The sequence below is a fragment of the Ursus americanus genome, chromosome 20, assembly GCF_024610735.1.
Source record: "Ursus americanus isolate L20-20 chromosome 20, mUrsAme1.1.p, whole genome shotgun sequence".
Taxonomy (NCBI): domain Eukaryota; kingdom Metazoa; phylum Chordata; class Mammalia; order Carnivora; family Ursidae; genus Ursus; species Ursus americanus.
The window spans coordinates 54,574,652-54,601,476 of record NC_142146.1 but is presented as its reverse complement, the minus strand read 5'-3'; the positions used below and the strand labels follow the sequence as shown (position 1 = coordinate 54,601,476).

At 43.5% G+C, this 26,825-nt stretch overlaps 1 protein-coding gene and 1 long non-coding RNA gene across 2 annotated transcripts in view; one reads left to right on the top strand and one right to left on the bottom strand.

Moving 5' to 3' along the window:
• The window catches only part of OTOL1 (otolin 1), a 196,013-nt gene that overhangs the window by 47,039 nt on the left and 122,149 nt on the right, over window positions 1-26,825 (bottom strand). The gene's annotated exons all lie outside the window — the stretch shown is intronic.
• LOC148108440 (uncharacterized) lies at window positions 12-4,688 on the top strand. Its single transcript, XR_015727931.1, has 6 exons — window positions 12-137; window positions 349-523; window positions 826-902; window positions 3,052-3,171; window positions 4,335-4,469; window positions 4,554-4,688. It is a non-coding gene; the product is annotated as an uncharacterized LOC148108440 (long non-coding RNA).

Genomic DNA, 26,825 nt, shown 5'->3' with positions numbered 1-26,825 from the left:
TGGCATCAGCACGCACGTACCAGGCAAAATACAGGAGCTGGCTGCACTGAAAAACATCATTAGTTTTACTGAAGAAACTGGCGCGTCAGCTCCAAGATCAGCTGTGAAATATCGGGAGAAATGTCAGCAGCTACAGAGTGAGTCACACAATTTAGGAGAGACACTGCTTCTACTACCTTCCCCGGCTCCACGCTTCTCCCAACTTGACCATTCCCAGGGCAGAAGCTTTCATCAAGACCGCTTTGGCTGTGTGTGGCTTCTTCCCTTTTCCAGTGTAAATCTAGTAGGATTTAAGGGTTGTGAGGTCAAATCCAAGCATTCATTAACTCCTAATCTTTTCAAACCAAGATTTCTTCCTGAAAACTTCCAATGAGCTTCGGAAAGGATAAGCACGAACCACGCCCTGGTTTCTCTGGATCTGGGCACTCACGGGCAAGAACTCGCCTGCACAGGAAGCACACCAACTTTTGTGTTGATGATGAAAGGGAAAGCAAGTGAAATACGCATCTCATCCTTTACCCCTGTGAGTGTCTCAATTACAAAATAGGGGCTTCTCCTTCTCATTCCTGCTTGACTGACAGTGAGTTGAGGGTTTGGCTGTGGAGCAGGGACAGCTTCTCACTGAGCAGCAGACATGGCCAGCTCCCCAAGCAGTCTGGGGGCTCCCATGCATTCCCCTCATTTTTCCCTCCAATAAGGAGGGGGAGATAATGAAGAACGGGTCACTGGCCCACATTTTATTAGCAGACGAGGCTGCCTTTTCTTAAAAGGCTCGCAGCCGCATTCTGACGTTTCCCTTCCATTTTGCTTCTCTCATCTAATTAGGACATGTGTGTACCCTGGTTCTCTGGAGCGACTCCACAAATCTCTGTGTTCCAGCAGCTCCTCCTGAGGCTGGAAAGGTAAGTCTGGTCAAAATCTTCTCCTCAGATCCACCTATCTTAGTTTCAAAAAAGCTCTTTGAGACCTTGGTAGTTCTGCTGTTCTCTGCACAAGCTTGCCAGAAGAGCCTTAAATGGTGGGGAGCAGTCAGGATTCAAGCAGAAAGGTAGGAAGCACTCTAGTTACTTAAAACAGAAAAGAAACGAATGCAGGGAATGGGGCTGTAACGTCGTTGGAAGGCCTAGAGATCAGAAGGGAAGGAGGCATTAGCATGTCAGGAACCCCGAGGGGCCGTGCTGTTCTGCTCAAAGCAGTGGGAGGACGTTTGCGGCAGCTGCTGACTCTGCCGCTGACGCTGATGAGGACGCTGACACCCTGCAGGCCGGCAAGCTGCACGTCACCACTGCTGCTGGAGCCAGAAGTCCTAGGGCTTCCGCCGACATCCACCTTCTCACCACGTAAGTCTCCCTCCCGTGAGAAGGGCCCACTGGAAACCAGCTGTGCTCGAGTCTGGGAGTCGTAGCTCCCACGCTGTCCGCTCAGGGGGGCTGAGGACTCCCGGATAAGGAGACATGTGTCATGTGATCAAAGACAAAGGACCTTATTAGTTGCAGCACAGCAGGCAGCATGATGTTCACGTTCACATCAGTCGTCCTTACTGCCCCCTCTAGTGCTACAGGTCAAGGTCCAGCGGCCAGCGTTAGACACTGCATACACAATGGGTTTGTATCCCAGCTTAGGAGCCCCACACTTCTGGAAATCCCAGAGTTTAAAGGGGACTGCTAGCAAACCTGCTCAACCTCTGTTCCAGAGGGAGAGATTATCTTTATTATACTAAACAGCAAACAAATCTGCCCCCTGCCTTAAGACAGACACTATCACTATCTCCAAGACTTTGCCATACAAACAACCTTGAAAAAATAGTTGGGAACGAAAGCTCATGTAAAACACTCAGAAACACAAGAAACCGATGAAGAATTGTCTCCCACAAAGTCAGCCATTAGATTTTTGAAAAAACACTACGAAAAATATTAGGGAAGCGTAACCTGTACCGAAGAAAGGCTTCCCTTCACCTGTGAAAGTTGCTCCTTTACTGAGTGAGCTAGCCTCCCTTCCAGCCAAAGCGAGAGGTCAGTGCTAATGATCATGGGGGAACAGATGTTGACACATACTACCTTCCTTTCTCAGTTCAATTACCCTACAGTGCAGCATCTTTTTAAAAGCATTAGCAAATAGACAAGAAGGAAGGGCAATAAAAATTGTCTGGACATAAATGAGATTTCTCTTGGTAATCGATTCATTTGGCAAGGGAGTATACCAGAAGAATGACTTCAGAATCCCTCCAACAACTTTGTATTAAGAGGTAGGTTTTGTGGGGGTTTTTGTACAGTTGACGCACAACGTTACATTAGTTTCAGGTGTACAACATAATGATTTAGCATCTTCATACATTATATTATACTCACCATAAATGTAGCTATCATCTGTCACCATACAATGCTGTTACAGTATCCTTGACTATATTCCCCATGTTGTGCCTTCTCTTCCTGTGACTTTCTCGTCCCCTAACTAGAAGCCTGTACCTTCCACTCCCTTCACCCATTTTTCCTATCCTCACGCCCCACTTCCTTCTGGCAATTATCAATTTGTTCTCTGTATTTATAGGTCTGAGTCTGCTGTTTGTTTGTTTATTCATTTGTTTTGTTTTTTGATTCCACATAGGAGTGAAACCATATGGTATTTGTCTTTCTCAGTCGGACTTATTTCACTTGTATAATACCCTCAAAGCCCATCCGTGTGGTTGCAGATGGCAAGATCTCATCCTTTTGCATGGCTGTGTAATGTTCCATTGTACACATACCACATCTTCTTCATCTTCAACGGACACAGGCTGCTTCCATATCTTGGCCATTATAAATCATGCTGCAATAAACATAGGGGAGTAAATATTTTTTTGAATTAATGTTTTGTTTTCTTCGGGTAAATACCCAATAGTGGAATTACTGGATCATAGTATTTCTATTTCTAATTTTTTGAGAAACCTCCATACTGTTTTCCACAGTACCTGTGCCAATTTACATTCCCAACAGTGCACAAGAGTTCTATTTTCTCTACATCCTCACTAACACTTGTTATGTCTTGTCTTTTTTTATTTTGTCATTCTGACAGGTATAAGGTGATATCACATTGTGGTTTTGATTTGTGTCTCCCTGATGATTAATGATGTTGAGCATTTTTTTGTGCATCTGTTGGCCATCTATATGTCTTCGTTAGAAAAACATCTATCAGGTAAGAGGTGGGTTTCTTCAAACCAGTGAGATTCTACCTTTACAAAAATTTCCTGCTAACACTTATAATACAACTAAATGTGTAAAAGTATCAGACTTACATCTGTTCATCAATTAACAGTTTTTCTTTTCCACATGCCAAGCATTGTGCCAAGTAGTAAAGACAAAAGTTAAACAAGACAGACAAGATCCTTGCCCTCATGAATATTACATTCCAATGGGATAGACGGGAAGAAAAGAAATACATAGATACAATAATTACAAATTTTGAGAAATGCTGGGAAGGAGACGAACAGGAGAACCACAATAGAGACAAAGATTTTAATCAGATAAGGTAGTTAAGGGGATACTCTCTGATAATATACCGTTTATATCATCATAATGGATGAAAAAGAGTCAGCTCTGCAAAGTGAGGGAGAGTGCTGCAAGCAGGGCAAACATCCTGAGCAAAGACCTTGAGGTAGGAAAGTTCTAGGAACTGACAGAAGGCCTAGATGACTGCAGTCTAGTTTGTGAGAAGAGATTAAAGTAAAATTTAAATTAAAAAAAAAAAATACCACCATTTCCTTTATTGAAGAATCCTTTGTTTCTGTTTATAAAACAACTAACAGAGTTTGATCATTAGAAGCAGATGAAATTTTGATCTTTCTAAAGATTTGAGAAAGACTATGGTTGTACACACTCGTAGTCTCTCCCTAGCACTGCCCCCCACCTTCCTCCCTTACTAAAGTCACAGAAGAGTTTGCATTGACCCCTGTCCCTCTAGATGTCATCAGGGTTACTAGAATATTTACTATTGGTGACATCTCCCATAGTCTTCTCCAGACTTTCCCAGCACCATGGGAGGGTCTGACACTGACTGCTGTGGCTTTGGGCTGGGCTCTCCTTGGTTCTTGTGATTCCTCTACCCACCCCCACAAAACTCTGACATAATCCCCTGGAAAGGTTAAAGCCCTTTCCTCCCTGGAGGCTGAGGGTGGTGGGAAGGACAGGCCTCCCCTCTCCTTTACCCCCATTCGGTGGCTCAGGACCAGCTCACCAGACAGTGCAGGCATGTCCAGACATTTTAGAAAGTAATCAGCACATAGGAGGGGAGATATTAGCATTTAGCTGGTACAGATGCTTCCTCAAGGCTCTTCATTCCAAATACCTTCCTTCCAACAGGCAGATTTCTCATCTCCTGGATTCTTCTTCTGACCCAAGTCAAGGGAGTTCTGAGTATCTTCCACCTCCACCAAGGAGATGGTTATGCATCTTACCTCCCAAGATCTTAGAAGAGGATGAGTTTCAGTCCTGCAGGTAAATGAGCATCCATCTTCTAATTCAAGGTCTTTTTTTAAGTCTCACCAGTGAGAGCTGTGGTCTTGCTGGTTCCTTTCACAGTTCACCTACATAACAGCCTGCCCACTGACTTTTTGGCAAGACCGACACGCAAGGTGCGCTGAGACTTTGCTCAGTCCATATCCAACTCCTTATTCCATATCCAGCCTCCTCTTTAGCATCCAGGGTCCTCAGGAGCCCCCCAGCGAAGACTGTGGACTGTGGACTCCCAGGGACAAGCAGGAACCGTGGTAAAATACCCTTGTTACAATGCTTTAAGAGGCCATAAATGGAAAGAAGAAAAAGCATGCTTAATAAAACCCTTCTCAAACTCCTCTTGATGAGAACATAATCTATTTGTATTCAACAGACTAGACAGTATGCCTAAACCCCATGTGGCTTAGTTATCTATCTTCTTGGAAAAATCACTAAAAATTCTATAAAAGTCCTAATATATTCCTAATTCCTAACAGTTCTAATTCCTAAATAGACTCCACTCATGCTCTTGTGACTAAGCTTGGGAGCAAATCTGATTCATGATCTGATGACCCCTATCAACAGAGAACAATGAGATGCGAGATTCTTCTTCGTTAACTCTGTCAGGGAGCAAGAGTTCCTGTCCCCTGCACGGGTCCGTCTAGGTGGACTAGGAATCAAACTGACATGAGACAGATTAACAGGTGGAAATCAAATGTACCAGAGTACACACAGGGCATCCACACAGACGTGGAAATTCCAAAGAGAGTCAGGCGAAATGAGGTATATATGTCATTCTGAACTAAGGAGAAGGGACCAGGGGTCTGGGATTTCAGAGGAAAGAAATGCATTTCCCAGGGTGATAAGAAGAGGAGGCACTTGGTAATTAGATGTTTGCCCTGCCATACAGATGGGTCACCCAGATAAAATTTATCTCTGCTAGCAACCCTTATTCTGGGAAAGACCCAATTTTAGATTCTTCTATGTCGTTAAAGGAGTGAAAAAGTTTCTCTTGAGCCCACAGGGTCTTGATGGCCCAGGATTATCCTAATTCCAGAGTGGCCCATCTTGTGGTGGCCTGCCCTTGGCCCCTGCAACTCCATAGTGGCTTCTCTCCTGCAGACACTGAAACTCCTCATTGCAAAGATACTGGACATATCTACTTTGGCGCAGAAGGGTTCTTTGAGTTAGTTTACCAAAAACCTGCGTTCATGTTCAAGGTTGCTGGGCACAGCTTTTATCCTCAGCAGTAGGAAATCAAGAAATCTTTCATACAGTTAACGTAATCATTTCTATCCCAGTTTCTATTTTTATTGAAGTACACAATTCAATAATAGTAACCTGCTTTAGTAAAGAAAACTGGGAGTTAGGCAATAAATGAAAACCACCTAAAGAGAAAAGGATCTCGACACTGGTTTTCTCCTGTTTTTTTCTTATTTTCAGGCACAGTATGGTTTAGCGGTGTTACTAAAATACTAGCAAACTGATAGCTCAATACAGTGCCTTTGTTGGAACCAGCCAGTTGAATCATTAAAAAACAGATTTCTTCTGTTCTTTTCATGTTTCTCTAAAATGGCGCCCAATTTGTAGTGGTAAATTATTTTTAAATGATAGGTTCTCTGAGACCAATAATGCGTGACTCCTCCTCTTTGAAGATTAATATTATTTTCCGCTCCATCTATCTCACTGGAAAATGGCAGCAGCGGTGGAAGTTACAGCAGGCTGGGAAGGCTGGTGAGACCCGGCCACCTGCGCCTGGATCGGTTTCAGAGCTCTTTTAAGGCAACTCTGGGTGAAGAGAGGAGGTTTGTTTAAAACACTTTGTCATGCTGCAAGGCCAGTAACTAGTTGGGCAGGCCGAAGATGGGACAGGGTTAGAGGCCCCTAGATAGTTCATCAGAGAATTTGTATTAGCAAATCGGAAATCACACACCTGAAGCAAACAAACAAAAAACCAAGGCAAAAAATGCTATTGTAAAAGTGACTGAAAGAAACTCTCCACTCCCCAGAGGAAAGGCTTTCAATGGCTTCTCATTTTATTCACATATGCTGTTACGTAACAAAAATAAAGAAAAAATAATGCTCAGAAGTTGTCTTTGGGGCAAAAATACTTCACAAGTCTCTCAAAATATGTAAGAGAAGATTGTGAGTAAACATACTGCTGTTATGGGGCGTTAGACACATTTGCTAGACTTTGATGTATGTAGAAGTAAAAAAAGTTTACATGAAGAATCTATGTGCCTTTTTTTTTTTTTACCTTACTAACTACCCACAAATAAGGGAAAGGCTCCAATAGATTACAAAATTAAATTAGAAAGTATAACAAGATGAAAGTAAATGAGATTTCATTTCATATTTAAAATAACAATGTTTTGCATTTAAATGAAATTCTACCTTAAAATACAGCATATGTTAAAAAAAGAAAAGCAGGTTATCTTTATCTTGTACAGAGGGTGCAGATGTGCCCAGATGGAGAACTATTTATTCTACCCCTCAAACATTCACTAAGTATTAACATTTATAGATCATTTTCACATAGTCAAATGTCATAAGTAGATGAATTTTATTAAATTATAAATGTTAACATTATGTAAGACTTTTGTGGGAAAACTGTAGGGTTTCAATTTGATTGCTCCCATAAAATTTTTAGCAATTTCAAGTAATCCAAACATTCTGTACAAGTGAATGGAAAGTCCACTTGATCTGATAAATTGACATCAGGTTACAAAATCACCAGATGTTACAGAGGCTGTCCCCAAGTACAACCATCCCTCCATCCTTAAAATGGTGAAAAATGGATTATAGGGTTGTGATTATATTCTTAGTCTCTCAAAACACCATCAGTTTTTTTAGACGCACTTCTTGTTACTACAAGTTCAGACTACTACCATCCGCTGCGTGCGCGCACACACGTACACGCACACCCACGCATGCGCACGCACGCACAGTCAACAGCACCTTTGTCAAAGTTTTCAAGACTGGACCACCGTTCAACCTGCCCCCAGTGCCATCTTTGCCACTCCACAGTTTATCTAAAAGAATAGGTAGATCTGCATACTTAACAAAAAAGTTGGAATAAGCATCTCGAGATTACAGCTGATAAATTTACAGTCTAAGAATTCTGAATCTGACAACGTCTCTCAAACCTGGGTCCAAATCCTGACCTCATGACTTACGGCCTCTGCCACCTCAGAATCATCCCTTATTCCTCTGAGGCTCAGTTTCCTTGTCTGTAAAATAGAATTATATCAACTTTGTGCATTGTTGGGAGAATTCTAGATAATCGAAGTAAAGCGCCCAGCACCAGGCAGACACGCACGGTACTGCATGGAACACTTGTTAAACTCTTGATGCTTTACGAATGGGATTCCCTCATTTTTGCTATCTGCACAGAGTCTTCTTGTACCATTAAAAAAAGTTACAAATTTTTAAATGAGGGGATGATTTGGGCACTCTAAAGCGTCTGCCTTCTCTTTTCTAGGTTCGTTTCACTGTTTGATTCCATTTGCATCGGAAAGGATAAGCATGTGCTAGGGCCGCTCCAACCCAGTACCGCAAACAGCTTAAACCAACAGCTGTCTCAAATTCTGGAGGCTAGAAGTCCTGAGCCAAGTGCCAGCGGAGTTGGGTCCTGAGGACTGTGAGGAAGAGTTTGCTCTAGCTCTCTTCCCCAGCTTCTGGCGTTTTGCTGGCCATCTTTGGCATTCCTTGGCTTCTTAACACATCACCCCAATCTCTGCCTTCACATGGTGTTCTTTCCGTGTGCGTGTCTGTGTCCAAATTTCCCCTTCTTACAAGGACACTAATAATACTGGACTAGAGCCCACACTCTTCCGGCATGACTTCATCTTTAATTACATCTGCAAGGGCACTTAGGACCTCAACATATGACTGGGGGCGGGGGGGGGGGGGTTGTAGAATTCAACCCAGAACAGGTTTTAAGACTCATCATTTCCATGCGCTTTCTGGACCATAAACTCCAAAGGAAATAAGCAGGACATAATTATAACTCTGGTTGTCAGCCTTTTCACACTGCAGGCTTTCTGTGCTGGGGCACGAATGTGTAACATTGTATGCGTAACAGAAAGGATCTGACCTCCAACAAAAGAGCAGACCTTTCTAGAATTCCATCTTTTTTTTTTTTTTTACATAGCAACACCACAATGAATGTCTTAAATTTATTGTTTCCTTTCATCTATTACAAGTCATTATTCAGCTAACAATCACTTCATTGACAAGATGGGATTTCAGAAACCCTGCAATAGGAAATAAAAAAACATGACACAACTTGACCCAAAGCCTAACAAAGAGCGTCACCTAAACACGTGAACATTTGGAGGTTGCTCAAAACAAGGGAGCCGAAACTGAGGCTGGGAAGTATTTTTGTTATGACAAAATTTTCTCCGGTAGATTTTTCTTATTGCGGGTTTTCTGTTATTTGAAGAAACGATCCGTATACGGGATTCTGTAATGGGGGGAGAGCTGCAGGCACCAAAGGTTTGCAGGCACACTAAAGGAGGCCTCCCTCGGTGCCTCTCAGCTACCCAGTTCCCTCCCGGGAGGAAACCCCTGCGGCCTGGTTCTTGTCTCCACAATTCGAAACAAAGACGCCTGTAAGCTCATACCAAAGATAGTTCTGTGGACCGTCCTGCGCCTGGCTTGTTTTCTCTTTACCTTGAAGTATCTTGAAGATCCTGCCCTATCAGTAGCTGTTTCATTAGCTGTAACAGCTGCCCGCATTGTGTTCCAGAGGCAGGATTCCTCCGGGGCAGGAATTTTATCGACACAAGTAATGCAGTGTTCTCCCAATACTATAATGCGCCCCCTCCCCGCCCCCACCCTCCCACGCTCGCTAAGGACTGAGAAGGCAGGTTTGTGCCTAAAACACTGTATCAACTGGAAAGACCGACGAATTTAAGGCTTTCAATAGCAACATTGTACTGGAAAAGTTCTGTTTGATAACTTGCAGTTTAAAAAAAAACATTAAAAATCAGGTTCAGGAATTGCTGCTTCCCTACCCGGCCTCCCTTCGTAGTTCCTTTACTAATGGAATTTGCAAGTGAAGAAATCATTAATTCTACACTACCATTGCAAACCACCGTAGCGACTCCACCCCAGGGCTGAAATAGGATTTATTTGAAATTCCCCTATTGAACATTTAGGTGGTTTATACTTGTTAAGCATTCAAAACAATGCTGGAAAGCCCATAGCAATGACCTGGGGGGGGGGGGCACAAATTGCCAATTTGACCCCCAGAAATAAATTCAACATTTGTTTTTAACATCTGAGAGCATGGGTCCCCTTGACAATCTGATGGAACTTTCACCTCTCCTCCGGGGGAAAAAAAAAGGCAAATAAACACAAAAATTTTCAGTTTTAGGGAAACTCCCCCCACAAAATGACCCCAGGTTAAGAATCTAGTATCAAGTTATGTTCCTACCAACATGTAAATGCCTCTTTGCCCTCACCTTCACTTTCTCAAACTTTTTACTGATTTGATAGATGAAAAAAGCATACCACTCTTACCTTAATTTTTTGATTGCTGATGAAATGTGAACATTTTTAAAAAGCTGATTTGGTCATGTATTGTTTTTATACATTACTTATTTGAGCCTTTTATATAATGACTCAGATTTTAAATATTAAATAAAATATTTTTAACTTAACACTATAAAAGCAGACAATAAACTTGGAAAGAGGCAAGACCTACACATTGCCTGGACTAAAATAATGAAATCTTTCATCTAAGATTATCAGATTCTACTGGTGCATGTTCCATGATTTCCACTAGAGGGCAATATTAGCTTGTCTATTATTCTCTGGTTTCTACAGCCCTCAAGACTGCTCCATTTATGTTCCCTAAAAAGTCTTTTTCTAAAAAATATTTACAGAGTAAAGAGTTACAAATACTTCATTATGCATATAACACATTACATAAAAATAACATTTTAAATATTCTTTTTAATTTGTTATAACACAAGAAAATGTACAAATGGTATTTTAATTATCATAATCAGTGCTTCATATGAAAACTATGTCTTCATTAGTATTTACCATTACATAGATTGAGTGAAATTGCCATTACTTACAGAATGGTGCTTACAGCATGAATTTTTTTTTTAAGATTTTATTTATTTATTTGACAGAGAGAGAGGGAGACAGCCAGCGAGAGAGGGAACACAAGCAGGGGGTGTGGGAGAGGAAGAAGCAGGCTCCCAGCAGAGCACGGAGCCCGATGTGGGCAATATCCCAGAACCCTGGGATCACGCCCCGAGCCGAAGGCAGATGCTCAATGACTGAGCCACCCAGGCACCCCTTATAGCACAATTTAAAATTGAAACTTTTTTAATCAATAGGAGAAAAGATGGAAGAAAAGCAAAGGACTCCTGAAAAGGCAAGCAGATTAATTCTTGATTCCAAATATTCCAAATATTCCAACTGGCTGGCCATATACTGTCAGCTATAGCCTGATTTGTTCTTTTCATTCAATAAATATTTACCGATCACCTGCATTTGCAGGGCATTTTTCTGGGGCCTACAAATACAATCATGAAGAAAAGCCAAATCCCTGACCTCAAGGAGTTTTTCCCACTAGAGGGGTTAGGGCAGAGATGATATACAAATACGTACGTCTTACATATGTTCACACTGACAGGTGTGAACAAAAGTTCCTTTGAATTTGGGTGCATTTGAAGAACTAATTGGCTTTCTTGAGCAATCAACTTACAAGGTAGCCCACCTAGCAAATACAAAGAGCTCTAAGATGGTACCAAAGTGGAAGGTTTTTATAGGAAGGAGGGTGGGGCAAGGAGGTTATTAACAAAAGAAAAGAAAGGACTACTTGCTTCAGGCAAGGTCACTTTCCCCCTGGGGGGGGGTCTTATCATGCAGATTACCTCATCTTCCTTAGAGTGTTGGAGAGACCCTCAGAAGGGACTACCTCTCTGGTGCCGACCTTAAAATTCCTTACTGATCTGTTTAAACTTCACTGGGGGTGGGGGGAGTGAAGCTGCAATCAGGTTAGGTATTAAGCCCCAGTTTGGTGACTTGGCCTACCATAAGTGACTCCGTTTGGGGCCTGGTTTTCTTCTTGACAAAGGTTATAGGGGCTAAGGAGGGAAATAAAGCTGGGAAGGGAGTGATACCACACTGGGGAAATGGAGGTGACTGGTGGAGGCTTCACACACGATTTGACATCTGAGCAGACAGCTTAGGGAGCTCAGTCATGACTGATGCGAAAAAAAATCATTCCATGAAGAGAAGGGACATCAGGTGCAAGGGTGTTCAGGTGGGAGTGGATCTGACTAGTGAGAAAAAGCAAGGGAGCCAGTGAGACGAGAAAAGTGACCCAGGGACAGGGAGAGGGCCTTGGCAGCAGCATCAGAAATGGGACTTTTACTCTGAGATGAAAAAAGCCTGGGGTTTTAAGCACAGGCAGGATACAATCTATATGCATAAAAAGAATCACTCTGACTAGTATTGTAAGCAGGAAGAATTAGGGGTCCCTTGAAAAACAAAGACAAGGCATAGCTCCCTTGACATAAGAAAAGTCATTTTAGGCTCCCAACCACCTCTGATGTATGCCTGACAGGCACTACTTGCCCAAAGCAGATTTCTCGCAGAACTTCCTGGGGTATGTCGATACTGAAGAAGAATAGCCTCAGTAGATCCCGATTTTAAGGGAACGAAAGAATGTAAGAACAAATAACCACTCTCAGGCCAGGAGATAGCTTAATCATATCAGGGACAATAAATCAGTGGTAAATCTCCCAGTGCTGGCTCAAAAGTTGAATGACCCAACATATATTCTTGAGTCATCGTTACAGGATTTAAACACCCTTTGAGCTTTCAGATACCCCGCCAACTAAAGCCAGAGAATCGATGATGTTGACCCTTGCCAGCCCTCAGAACTGGGACCTGGTCTCTGTCACCTTAAGAAGACTTTACCCCAATTCCATGCAGAAAGCTGTAAGCCCCTTCATGAATATGCATGAACCCTAAGCTTGAAATTTCCGCACTTTGGTTGTGTGAGGAAACACTGCTTTGGGAAATATCCCCAGTGTTCTGGACTTGCTGCAAGTTAAATCCTTCTTTTCTTTTTCTTTGGCTTGGTTGTGTCTTTTGGCTCAACACCCACCAAGAGGTGAACCCAGTTTCGGGCAACACTACTTTGAGAATAGACTATAGAGGGACAAGAGTAGAAAAAGGAAGACTAGTTAGGAAGCTGCTGCCCTTAAACAGATGAGAAACAATGGTGATTTGGACCAAACTGAAAGCAGCAGCAGAAGGCTGGGGGGCAGATGACCGTTGAGGTGCCTTTGAGCTACTGAACAGGCACCTGCATGCAGGAGACTGGCATTCAAGGCAGAAGTCTGGGCTGGAAATAGAAATTTGAGAGACATCAGTGTAGAGACGGAACGAGATCATAAAGAGAACAAGCATAGAAAGAGCAGAAAAGAGGTCTGAAAACCGAACCCCAGGACATCCAGTGTTTAGAAGTCGAGGCAATCAAAGGACACCAGCAAAGAAGGCTGAGAAAGAGTCAAGTGATGTAGGAGGAGAACCAAGAATGAGGGTCTCAGAAGCCAGTCGCCTCCAGGAGCACAAAGTCAGCCATCATTAATAGCTGAGAGCAAAGACTGACCCTCGATGTTAGCAGGGCTGATCGTGGGGGCCCTGACAGCAGTGGTGATCCTGGGGTCGTGGGGCTGGAAGCCTCAGCAGAGCAGAGAGGATTAGAGATACAGCATGACACAGGAGACAGCAAGTATAATAGTTATTTCAAGGAATTTTGATAAAAAGGGAACCTAGAAATGAAGTGATAGCTGGAGAGGGATTCAAGGTCAAGAGAAGGTTTTCAAAAGATGGGAGAAATGATAGCATGACTTTCTGCTCTTCAAGAGAGGGAAATCTGGTGGTTGCAAGAAAGAGATGACACTTGCCACAGCAATGCCCTTGGGTAGACAAAGGGGATGAGATCTAATGCAAAAGGTGGGGGCTCGCCACTTTCAATATGTGGCCAGGTACATGGGCCCAGACACCAGGAGGTAGGAGGGTTTTTGAACAAGAAAATAAGGTCACTGTTTCCCATGGCCCTTTACTCTGCATTTTTATAGGAACCGTTTATAAAGCTGTGTCTATACCTAGACTATATCTAACTACTTGAGTTTACACAGCAGCCTGATTACCCATCTCTCCATTGTTCAGAGTGGTACATTCCACAGCTGCCTGGGCTTTGGTGTCACACGGGAGGAGTGCCCACGGGCTGAGGAAGCCTGCTTCAGAAGGCGCTGCTCTCATTCAGAAAAGAACCTCCCCACAAGAGCAGTGGGGTCTCACCCAGTTATGATACATTCAACATAGGCTTACTCAGGGTAGCCAGGGGGATAGCATGACATGGGGGGGAAAGAGTTATAGTGAAATTAGGGTCAGGCAGGTAGCCCTGAAATCATAATGCTGTTAAATGTTGGTTTTAGAAAACTTACTTTCTTGTATGCTAGAAAGAAATCTGATTGAATTATTTGCTCAATAAATATTACGTGCCAAGCCCTGACCAAGCACATAAAAGTCATTCCATGATGAGATAAGTTTTCCTACATCTCACATGGTCCTTTTAGTTTTTTGACAACATCTTGCAAAGTAATTACCTTCTCAAAAATTCTATCCCCTCATTTTTGCCCAAAACCATGAAAGAAGTCAGTTCTTGTGTTTTTGCAGAAGGATACATGATTCTATGGACAGGATTTACTTACACACAAAATGAGTCTTTCAGTCCATCTGTGCCTGAAGGATTTTTCTCCACCTATTTTAAAACTGCCCCACCCTAATTAAAGATCACAAGCTCATGGACTTGTAGTATTTACAATATATCCTATTGTCTTCCTCAGCAACATATTTTGTTATTCAAAATATATATATTCTCACTGCCACCAGTTTCCTTGGCAAATATTAGTGATTCTTTCCTCCTTGAGTTTTCAAAGGGGCATTTTTCAACAAGGTTGCTTTTTCTTTCTTATCCGGGCCTTTTTAATCTGTTCAATCAGTAGCATTTAGTTAACACTGGATTACTTCAGGCTGTACCAAACCACCAGTGTCTTTCACGGGAAATAAGAGGGTGTGATGTCTGAGTAGCATAAATGCATTAGTGATCTCCCACGAGATTAATATAGTCTGAAATCTGTCAGTGAAGGACTGTACTTTTGGTCTCAGACTTGACAGTGAAGATGGTAAGATTCGTTAAAAACATCACTTAAAAGAAGGGAGGAGAAATGATAGTTTCCTAAAACAACAACAGCAGCAAACTAGGACTGTTGTCCCCGTGCAGCACTAAAGAACAAACTGAAATGAACGAACCAAAATCGCTTGGTCAGATTTTGACTGTCCTGTTGTTTTGACTATTGGGGCAGGTATTAGAAAAAGAGAGGTTCCTGGCTTCGCAGGAAACAGCTTCGTGCTCTGCAATGGTGGCTGTGGTGATCTGAGCATTCGAAAGTTCATCTGAGAGGTCCTTGTTCTGGGGTCACTGGGCCCAACCCAGCCATCAGTTTATGAATCACACTCATAGGCCCCAAGCTGTGTGGGCCAGACTGTGTGGCAGCCTTGCAAATTTTATCATTCTGCATACAGCCGTACACAGAACCCCCTGCTTATTGACTTCCCGTAACTCCTGATATTTGTTGTGGGCTCCCCCCCACTATGAGAGAAAACGCAAACACAATCCAATTGGTAAGCTCCACAAAACATACAGTGACTTTGAGTGACTTGGGATTTCTGAGGAGAAGGCTGAACACTTGAAATTCTTCCACTTCCCTTGCTCTTCTCCAAGACGGCAGCTCAGGAGTGGGGGTGGGACCTGGATACAAACCCACCATTCTTTGCCTTCCATCTCCTATTCTGGTCATTGGAGCCCCCACCTGCCATCTATTCTTCAAATTTTGGCCTGAGGAACTGTCAGATCTTTCTCAGCTGGCTCTGATGAGCTCTGATCTTCAATTTCCAGTCTACCTCCAGCCCAGCTGGGCTGCACTACCCTTGCTTCGAGACACTTTGCCCCAACCATGTTTATACCCCTTCCTTTAAGTTCACCTACCATCCCTACTCCAACTACATGACCCTGCAGTTGCCCACATTGTTTTGGAAGAATCACTCTGTGAAATTTCCTCCTCTCAAGAAGGAAATAAGGCAAAGGCCAGTCTTCTTTCACCTCTACCCTCACCCTACCTACAATGTCTCCACATTCAACACCTTGGCCTAGACAGAGTCACTCAGACAGGCTTTGTCTCACCATCTGCTCCCTCTGCCTCTGTTACTTCCTTCCTCCCACAACGATGGGCTCCCCTCTTTCTCTTAGAATACGGTTCATGCACTCAATCCAAAGAGTGCCCAGATGGAACCTACCCTACCCTATGCTTCCCAGAAGCTTTTGAGTTCATGGCTCAAACTTCAAGATGAAGGAAAAGAAGGAAAAAAAAAATATTGTAGGACAAAACAATAATACTTCCAAATACTTCAACATTTTCCAAAATGTGATCCCCTCCCCTCTATCTTCTCAGAAGCAGAATTTTTTAACTCCTTTCTAGAGTTTCTTCACCAGCCTTGAGCTCCCTAAGTTGCCAGTGTACCTTCAGCATTCTAAAGACCACTTATTATCTCATTAAAACAAAATAAAACAAAACAACCCCACCTGACCAGTCCTCTGAGCTTTGATATCAAGTCCAAGCGGCAAGCAGTAAGGGCTGGAGGCTGCAGAAAAGCCAAATATGAGAACATAATATAATATTCAATTGAGAAAGAAAATGACTCACAGAATTTGGAGCACGTACAAGTATGTTTGGAAAATCAAGGCCAGCATTATTAATGAAGCAGACTTGTTTCACATGGAGGTGAACACACACCCACAATTACTTTAATGATCTTCAACATCACATGGGGAGGACATAACCTGCCAGATTTAACAGGTGAGCACTGCCCTATGAAACTCATATAAAACCAGTTTTATCTAGCTTCTTTTACAAATTAATCTTCTGATGTGAGTGCCCAATTGAATAAAGCTTTAGTGTGACTCAATCGTATTTGAATTTAGGAATTCAGTCCAAATACTGATGTAATGGTTGGCACAACCAGTCATCTCCAAGGTCAGGGAGGTTCGATCAAAAAGACTAAATTTCTCATTACTTGTCATTTCCAGATGGTGTAGGTCTATTTGAATATTGAATGGATCTCGGGGGAAAGTTGAAGATTATTTTAAGAGCCTTATTATTAAAGTCTCAAATAGATTCCAAGTAAAGAAATTTACATAGTGACTAATACAGACATTATTTTAAAAAGCCATTCCTAAGCAAGATAAATTTTATTCAATTAAATGGATAAAATACCCATTACCTATTTTTTTAGCAGGTTCTCTTCAATATTTACTTAACAGTTTCATTGTCTTTCATGTGTGACTTAGATCCACAATCAAAAAGAGTAAGTTTCAAAAAATTTAATTTAATTTTTAAAAAAAGACTGTCTCTGCTTTGGTGCTACTGTCATTTTAAAGGGGAAAAACAGAGTCATGGAAAAGTGATGAGAGGTGTTAAAAAATGTAGCTATGAAGAACCTCTTGGAAAAACAGCATAAATAGGGTGATGAACAGAGAATGTCAAGTCTACTTAAGCTCCCTAAACTTCCCTGAGATGTAATATAATCGTTAACCAGAATATAAAATGTCACTGAGAAAACCACAGCTTTTTAGGAACTGGAGGCTCTTCAGTTCTTTTTGTTTGTTTGTTTCCCAATTTCAGAATCCACTTTCTATAACGACAAAGATGAATATTTATGAGCTCCTGCAGCTCTTTGTTGGCACACATAGGAATACACTGATCATCAACCAGCTTCCATACGGACTTGTCCACTCCTTCACACACATGCACCCCGGTTATAAACCAGAGCACGGATCATGTCCCAATCTTCTTTAATCTTCCATAATGCTTATTGTAATTCTGGCAGACAGCAGGGACTTAGGAAACATTTATCAAATTGAACTGGAGTTTGCGTTAACGGTTTAACTAATGGATGGTGAACCCACCACAGTCAAAAGCTTTAAAAAAAGAGAATTTCTAAATAAGGTATTTTAAAACTTTATTTTAAAAACTCCATCATTTTATGGTACACTGGCATGGTGTGCAGACTCACTTATATTTTTTCATCAGTTCTATTATACTTCGGTTCAGCAGAAATTTTGCTGGTAAGTCAATATGGTAAATTTCCAGGGTTTTAGATCGTCGATTCAAAACTGAAAGCTGTGTTGACAAAAGGTACATCATAGAGACTGAGTGCCCAGGCTTCTGATTAAATTGGTGCTGGATGAGCTTTCCTGCCTGCCTTTTTAGTATCTCACCACTGGAAACTCGGTGCAGGAGGGTTGAATTTAATTGTTATATCAGGTTTCAGAAAGTATGGCTGTCCTTCCAGATTCTACCCACTCTTCCCTGTAGGACAACTTCCTTTAATTAAAGAGATAAGTGTCTCCTTTTTTGGCGTGTGTATCAAGAGTGGCTCGAGATTCAAGTCCTCGGATAAGCAATGTACACACACACACACACACACACACACACACACACACACACGGGATAAAGACAAATATAGCTCTGATGAAGCAGAGTAACTAGAAGAGAAGGAAGGAAAGGAGGGAGGGAGGGAGGGAAAGGGAGCAAAGAAGTGAAAGATCCTTCAATGAAAACAAAAAACAGAAATAGAGTAGTGAGTTGTTGTGAATTAAAAGACACTACCTAGGCAGGGACGATGTGTCTTCTTGACTGGTTACCCCAAGTCCTTAAATCACACTGCCGTGCCCTCTGTAGTTTTCAGAGAATGTTAGTGCTGCTTCTTGAAATTGATGCAGATTCTAATTTAGTGTGTCTGGGGTGCGTCCTGAGAGTCTGTGTTTCTCACAAACAGCCAGGTCACCTGGGGACCACCCTTTGACTAGTAAGGTGTCAGCTGGCACACTAAGCAAGAAACTGGTTATCTTGTCTTAAAATATAGAACACAAGTTTCTCAACTTGCCTGCTTTTGCCATGTGGGGCTGGGTGGTCCCTTGTGGGGGCGCCATCCTGCCGGCTGTCCAATGTCCCACACCATAGGGTGTTTAACAGCACCCCTGTCCTCTACCCACTCGATCCTGGGAGCAATCCCCCAGTTAGGGCAATCAAAAATGCTGCCAAATACTGCTAAATGTCCCCTGGAGGCAAATCACCAGAGCCAAGATCCACTGAAATCAAGGACGTGCGGGCGGTCAGAGGGAAAAGGCCTCTGGGTAAAATGCATGCGTTCTTGTAAAAGCAGCCCCGTCTTTCGGTTCTTTGGCAGCCCTGACCCTTAGCCAACCTTGGCCTCCCTTTAGAAATGACAGGGGAGGAAACAGCGGTGGAAGCCCTCATGCCAACACCTCAGAAGAAAACATTACAACTCGGCCAACTGCAGCCTGGCCTCCCTCCAGGGAAATCTGCCAGCCAAGAACCACCCCCTCCATTCGCTGCAGAGCTGGCAAGATCTGAGAATATTCCTAGCATCTAGGAGGAATAAAATCCTTTGGACCTATTTTTAGGGTTTAGATAAATGTTACACTAGTAGAAATGTTCACTATTTCAGACACACTAAAAATGTGGTTTTAGTATCACCTATACAATGCATCTCAGAGATTTATTCCTTACTTGCATTTAAGGAAGCAAATAGCAGATATTTTCTAGACTGTTTCAGAAACGTCGGAGAAATCAGCATGGCCTTTCGGGTGAATTTTAGTTTTCTCTCCTGTCAAAAATGCTAGTAAAATAATCTCTCATCATTTCAATGTTGTCATTTTCTTCTCCACTTAACTTCCAAATTGCTCAAATTCTGGTTCAAAGTCTTTTCCTTTACCTTCTTTATTTATTCTGTGTTGTTCAATTATATTGAATGCATTCCATTGAATATTTCTTGGGCTCTACCAAATTACAAAATGTGTGGAAGACAAAAAAAACAAGAGAGTGTTTCTAATCTCAAAGTTAACTGTCTATTTAGTTAAGGTAAGACTAACACAAATAAATAGACTAGTGAACAATACAGTCTAAGCCCCCCCCTGACTCCTGAACTATGCCCAGCACATAGAAGACGCCCACCTAATCCCTGTGGAGTGAGTGGAGGAACCGCTAATGCTCTGATTTCCACCTGCCATCAAAGTTGACAGACCAGGAATTGGTCAGAGAAGCCTTCATGGTGAGAATGGCAGAACTCTACCCACACCTCTGCACTAAGAGACGCCCAAACGCCGGGATGGTCAGCAGTATAAGGCTGTGTCCCTAGGACGACCGCAGCGCGCCCCGTTCCCCCCCACCCCTGCCATAATACTACCTGCCTGAGAAAGCTCGCCACTGCTGGAAAAGTTGGCTGCTTTTCTAACCAGCACCAGAGGACAGGCCCAATCTTCCTTAGAGCATCTACTAGAAAGAACTTAGGCGGCGATCCTTCTTCTGTCCCTTTGAGATGTTGATGGGTCTCCTACAACTCTGGAGTGTCCTTCTTAAGGACCTGAGAGCCTTGGAAATGTAGCCATCAGGAAGCACAGAGCCTCTGCCTCCCAGCCCGCGGGAGGGGTGGAATCCTCACTTGCATGACCGCACACGGCTGCCTCGCCGCCTTCTCCCCTTGAGCCCCACTCTCTTCCTCCACACTTCCTTCCTCCCGCAGTCCCGACACCCGAATCAGAACGGAGCTCCGCTCTTTCCCGACTGTCAGTAGTCACGGAATAAAATCTGTTTTCAGGGCTTTAACTCATCTCCCCCTTTGTTTACCTTCGAACTGGTGACGTTGGTACTAGGGCGATGGGCAGAATTCCCCTGTTGTCAGTCTCTTCTGGCGCCTTCTTCCAGCGCACTTCGTAGACGTTGATTTTGCCCCCACATTCCCACCTCCCGTTAGCCACCGTTGCCACCCACCGCCAGCCCCCGTTCACGGGTCGTGTCTTTCCCCAACCGGTGACAGCATCTGGGGAGTGTGGTCCTGGGGCGAACTGACTGTATACCTCTGGGGGGGGGTCCTAGTATCCGAAGCAGCCCCCACGGCATCTAACTCCACAAAGGACTCGGAAACTGTGGCCCACGCCAGGAGCCCCTCCCGCAGATTAACTGAAATTCCTGCCCCTCCCCACACTGCCTCCTTTCCCTTTCATCCTGCATCTACAGGTAGGACGGGAGACGGTAACATTCCAGACTCCTTGACTCCAACCTTCTCGTGTGGTAATGGAGGAGGCAAGCCCCACTACTGCTTGACTTCCGCATGCGTGCTCTGCAGCGGGAATCGTGCCGAATGCTTCACAAACTGCACCCTTCTGCCCCCTTTGAAGAGGAAGACACTGCGGCTTGAAAGAAAATGAAGTCTTACCTAAATTGCCACAGCCAACAAAAGGGGCAGGGCAAGAATTCAAACCTGCTTTAAAAAAATTTTTTTCCCAAATGTTTCACAAATATGAAACTTAAAATTAGCCACTCTCTTATCCTCCAGATTTAGTAAAATAGTAAGTCTTAACCAGCACCCCATTTTGTTAGATGCATTTAAAAAAAAAGAGATGTGTACAAAACAATCAGCTCTGAGGTACAGGTGAGGGGGGCTGTGACGTGCAGTTACAAAGTGGTATGAAGTCTTCTGTACTTACGCCAATCACATTTTCCTTAAATTTGGCAAAATTTCAGTAGCAATTGATTTAAATATGAAAATGGTAAGATAACATGTTATCCTGAGAGAAGTTAATGCTTATAAATCTTTGTCTCAGTTTAATGAAAGACCAGTCAGTAAAGAATTTTGCAAATATTGGAAGTTCCATTAGGGGGCAACATGGGGCCATCACAATAGGTGAGACATTCTTTCACCAAAAAACCTGATTCCTCTCTTTAACCTCAAACATTTCCCGAGCCCAAACTTACTCCAAAAATACTATTCTAGGAATTGATTTTAAGAATCACTGCCAGGAATTCTAAGCTCTGTGACATCCTCCCAATGGCAATGAGAGCTAAATATCAGAATTTAGGAGTGTAAGAACTGAAGTTAGACCTGGGGCGAGTTCCTTGCCCACTTTGGGTCTCCCAGTTCATGTTTGTTCAACAGGGCGAAAATCACCTCCATTGCTTACTACAGAGGGCAGATGCTAATTTCCAGGGAAACGCTATGCCTGCACAAGTGAGATTTGATTAAAAACACAGTTAACAGATTGCTGTGTTACCTGTCTGGAGCCAGGATCCTGAAGACAGCATATGCCCAGAAGCATAAACCAGGAGATAACCTCCTGCCACCTGAATCCCTAAAATCCTGATGTAAAAGGAAATCAAGGCCTCGGGTAAAAACCCTTCCTCAACTGCAGCCTTCCCCGAGCAGTGATTAGGCGCCCCGTGGAGACATCACTGCAAACCAGTGGGGCCTGGCGAGCAAGCTCCATCAGGGGTGGGGGGAGTTTCCAGTGGGTCTCAAGAAGCTGGTAGCCTGTCTCCATACCTAGGGCCCATAACTGTACATACATCAGTTACTATCAGCATTTTTTAATGCCTCTGCTATAATTAACTTTTGCAGAAACGATTGTACAGGCTTTCTGAAAATGACGTTGTGCCAATAGGTGGCCTAACGACTTACATGTCTGATCTTCAGTTTAAAGAAACTTTAGGTGTTTTTAAATCATTGCGCTCCCTGAAAACACCGGTTGGTGTCGATGATTCAGCTATGTGTCCCTTGCTCTGCTTTGTTCGTATTTAGGAACAATTATGTATATGGCCTTACAGTTTAGAACAGTTCAGGATTTTATGCACATGTTTATCTCCAGAACGAATCCTGAACATTTTGAAATTCTATCATTCAAGGTTCTTTGTTTATAAGAGGGCAGATTTTTTCACCAGTCTCAAAATGAGTATACTAAAAATCAAATGAATGAAACAACTCAGTGATTCCCAACAAATTCCCTAGTGACCTGATGTAGGTCACCAGCAGGGGTCACTAAAGAAGGGATGGGTGAGACCCCGTATTTAGCCTAAACCATAAAATGAATTTCCAAAGGGACACCCTGGGTGATAAAAATTTGTTTAACATTTTCCATAGATGTTATATAGTCTGGGTGGGAAATGATCTTGTTCTAGAAAATTCATCAGTTGGGAAGGAAAAACATAACCCTTGGTCAGAGTCATAATAGGCCCAACCCTTGAGAAAAAAACAGAGCATGCTCAACCATGGGTTCCTCCATCTATGGAGTCAACATTTGCACATTCAAAACTCACAGGTATCAAATATACATATTTGTTTTGACAAGAATTTTTGGAGCCAGAAAATAGTCTATAGACTCTTAGAACCATCTGACATCTCCTGACTTTTGTTCTACCATACATGAAGATGTCTCAAGAGAAATTTCAGTTCTTACGACTTTAAGTGTTCTTCTATTTTGCTGAAAAACCCATAGTTAGAGAAAATAGAATTCTCATGTCTCTGGGTCCCACACTCCTTCACAAAGCTTCACTGTAGACTCGATTCTGAGGGCTGACCCTCTCGAAAAGTGCAAAAGAAAGTCCTTAAGAAACAACGGAAGAAGGCAAAGTGGAGGAGGGAAAGTAAGGGAAGGCAAAGAGAAAGTGTCTTATTTGTATTCAAAGAGAATTCCACGACAGTGGCGTTGGGATAGAAAAGAGCTGTGTTTGGGCACCAGCAATAAGGCACAGAGTATGATAAATATGCATGCTGTTTCATCAAGAGTTAACAGAACGTATGAAATCAGAGCCGTCCTCGACCCAGGTTCTCTTAACCCAGGAGTTAACAGACGCTTTCACAAGGCTCTTTGGTGTAGGGCTCCCAGAAGTCCTAGTGTCATCTACAGCCTACTTTGCTCTGCCTACACACACACACACACACACACACACACACACACACACAGAGGCAACTTTCCTCAGACACTGGAGCATCTGCACTTAATGCATACCAAAATTTTCAGACCAGTTTTCACACGTAGGTAGGGCTTAGCTGCCTGCAATCCCCGCTAAGCCAGTCTTTGCCCTAAACAGGCATACTTGTCCCCAATCCGGGAAAGCCGGTCATCAGCGGCTTCTTGCCTCCCAGGTCCCAACCTAGCAACCCGGGTGCTAGTTTCCATAGGGGTTTCCACCCACCGATCCCTCTCCCTGACGTTACTGTGAGTCCTTTTCTGTATGTTTCTTTCTCAGCACACGCCAGCCTCTAAGTCTACTGCGTCACCACACCAGGAAACATCAGGATTGCTCACAGTGACCCAACACTTCCGGGAAGTTTAAAAAGAAAAACCGTTCCTCCAGCACCAGCTCCCCCAGCACCAGCCCCCCATCTTACCCACCACTTCAGTTCTTCACTCACTCTTTAATGTCCCCTCGCCTGTGCCCCAGCATCAGGGACAGCCCTGCCTCGTCCCAGGCCTGCATGCTCGCTTCACCACTCCTGCCAGAGGACCCCATGGAGAAGCTGAAATTGGGGTCTCTGAGGGGCACTGCCACAGGGGTATCCGCTGTGTTGGAAGGTGAATTCAAAGACGTACAAGGCACGTAACCCCATCCTCAAACTGATTACCATCGAGTGTCAGAGGTAACCTCCCAATTCAACCAAATGTTCTCATAACACTTCCTCAGGCCTGAGGAGATGTTGTAGAACAACCGGGTTGTCAAGAATGCAGGTTTTATGTCAGTGGCTTTGTAGATAAGTCCCAAAAGTTAGGTTAGGTGAGAGCAGGAAGGTTTTCAAAACCAAAGAAAGAAGTTCCACTGGATTTGATGGGTCACAGGCCATCGATAAAGGTTTGGGGGCAGGGCAAACACAGATGATGGGTGAGTTGTAACACCCCCCTGCAGACAGCCTACAAGAATAGCTGGAGGGCAGGTGTGTAAAAGCAGAAAAACCAGCTGGAAACCTAGTATAACTCTCCAGCAGGGAAAACACCAGGCCTGAGCCAGGGAAGGGCAGAGGGAATTAAGAAATCTGAAAGGCCTCGCAAAGGAAGAAGCCCCAGCAACAGAACACAGAACGGCAAATGCAGTAAAGACAAGACTTCCACCCCTATTCCAGGGAGAGGAGTGGTGCCAGGAGTGGAAATCTTTTCTGAGTTCATGTAAATTTGCTCCTAAGGCATTGAGACTGACACTCTGGTTTCTGAAATCACTGTGGCCTGAGACACGACCCTACTTTCTCCAGTTGTTCATTCAACAAGCCTTGATTTAGTACTTCTGGGCTAGGCATTAAAAAGTCAGAAATCGTTAAATGAGGTCCAGACCCTCAAGGAAGTCACCGACCAGTTCCATGACTTACAGGTGATGATTTTGGTTTCCTCACATCTCAGATAGAGAGCCGCACTCCATCTTCATTCGTGATTTCCCCCATGACCAATTATGATGCAGCTATCATTATTTCAATGCACGCTCTCTTGGAGGTGTCACTAGCCACTGCTAAGGTGTGAATCCTTTATTATGCTCCTTTTTCTAGTTGCTTTGTCAAGGAGAACACAGAGCTTAAAGAACAGCATTTCAAGTGGAATTTCAAATATCACAGAGGACCAGAAGTGATGGTCCTTCACAGCTCTTAGCAAAAAGCCTCCTTCTCTGCTGCTTCTCAGATGGCATTTTGTGCTCCGCGGGGAATAAAGGCAGTACAGGCTGCGCTCGGAGCCACGGGTAGCAGGGCACATTATTCTGGGGCATCTGTCTTATTTGGAGATTTGGGGTAACTTTATTGATTTGAAGTAGCTTATATTAAAACACACCAAAACATTATGCAGTTCAATACAAGTTTTGCACAGATTTTTAATTTTTAAAATTTTTTTTAACAATTTTGTTTATTTGAGAGAGAGCGAGAGAGAAAGCAGCAGAGGGAGAGAAGCAGGCTCCCCGCTGAGCTGGTGAGAGCCCTATGTGGGACTCGATGCCAGGATCCTGGGATCATGACCTGAGCTGAAGGCACATGCTCAACTGGCTGAGTCACCCAAGTGCCCCCGGATTTTTCATTTTAAATAGGAGACTTAAGGTAAGTTTAATGCTGGGCCTTTGGGAGCATGTGAAGGAGACCTAGGAGAAGGGAGAAGAGGGTAAATAAATTGACTTTTGGATGCACTCCAGGGTGAAAAGCTTGGGAATCCTGGCTCATATGCCTTAGGATGAAAAAAACAGTCCAGGACCACTCAACGAGACCCCAAACTCAGTACATTACTAAAATGTCCTTCCTTTTTTCCTGTATTTACTTTCAGTGGAACTTATCTGTGCTTTATAACTCTGAGCCTCCTGGCTGTAAGCTAGAAACTCAGTAATGAAATGAAAGAGCAGGCTTGAACAGAATGACCGTCAGAGCCGACAGTGGCACGTCCGAGGTTAAAAGGTGGACGCCGTTATCTGCGGATCATAGCCAGCTCCCTCACAAACCAGTGACCGTTCACGGGCATGTCGCAACGAAAATGTCAAATTCAAGGTTTGTACACACGGTCTGCTATGGTCTCCCCCACCTCAGAAGGCCTTTAAAGAACTCAGGAGCCCAAATTCTTCACCCGTCTAGGTTGTCTGTGTAAATCTTGCACAAAGACAGCCATCTCCATGGTAACCATAGATAAATCTAGACATAAGAGTGGCTTTGTATCACTTAAACAGAAATGAGAAAATCTGGTTCAAACTGTCTGACTTTTGATGCTAAAGATGATGAATTTAAAAGGTAAAATTGTTTTCTGGGCGCCTGGGAGGCTCAGTCGGCTAAGCGGCTGCCTTCGGCTCAGGTCACGATCCCAGGGTCCTGGGATGGAGTGCTGCGTTGGGCTCCCTCCTCAGCGGGGAGCCTGCCACTCCCCCTGCTTATGCGCTTGCACGCTCTCTCTCTGACAAATAAATAATTAAATCTTTTTTAAAAAGATAAAATTATTTTAAATTTGTCCTCTGTGGTATTTAAATAAAGCGGACATATGATTTTCCAAGAGTTGAGTAGCTCTTGCTACTGATTGCTGGGACTTCCTGCGGCTGGTTGCTGCTGGCCCTGCTTGGGTGCACCAGCAGGCTGTCTTCAGCAGAGAACAGCTGAAACAACACACAGCTTAGGGAGGTGCTCCTAGTGAGGTCCAGAGCACAGTAAGTCTCAGTCCCCTGCTTAGAAATATTTGCAGGGTAGAGAAGAGAGCAGAGCATTGGCAAAATAAGAGTCTCAGCAGACTGATTTTTCTAGATGACTGTGCTCTCTCCCACCCTACTAGAAGGCCAGATTTTCAGAGGTGTTTTAACTGCTTGGAGATCCCAAGTTAGAGAAGCAAGGAGAGCGGCAGGTCAAGCCAAGCCCTTGGCTCTCTGGGGAGCTTGATCTAGACAGTCCCCACGCAGGAGGCAC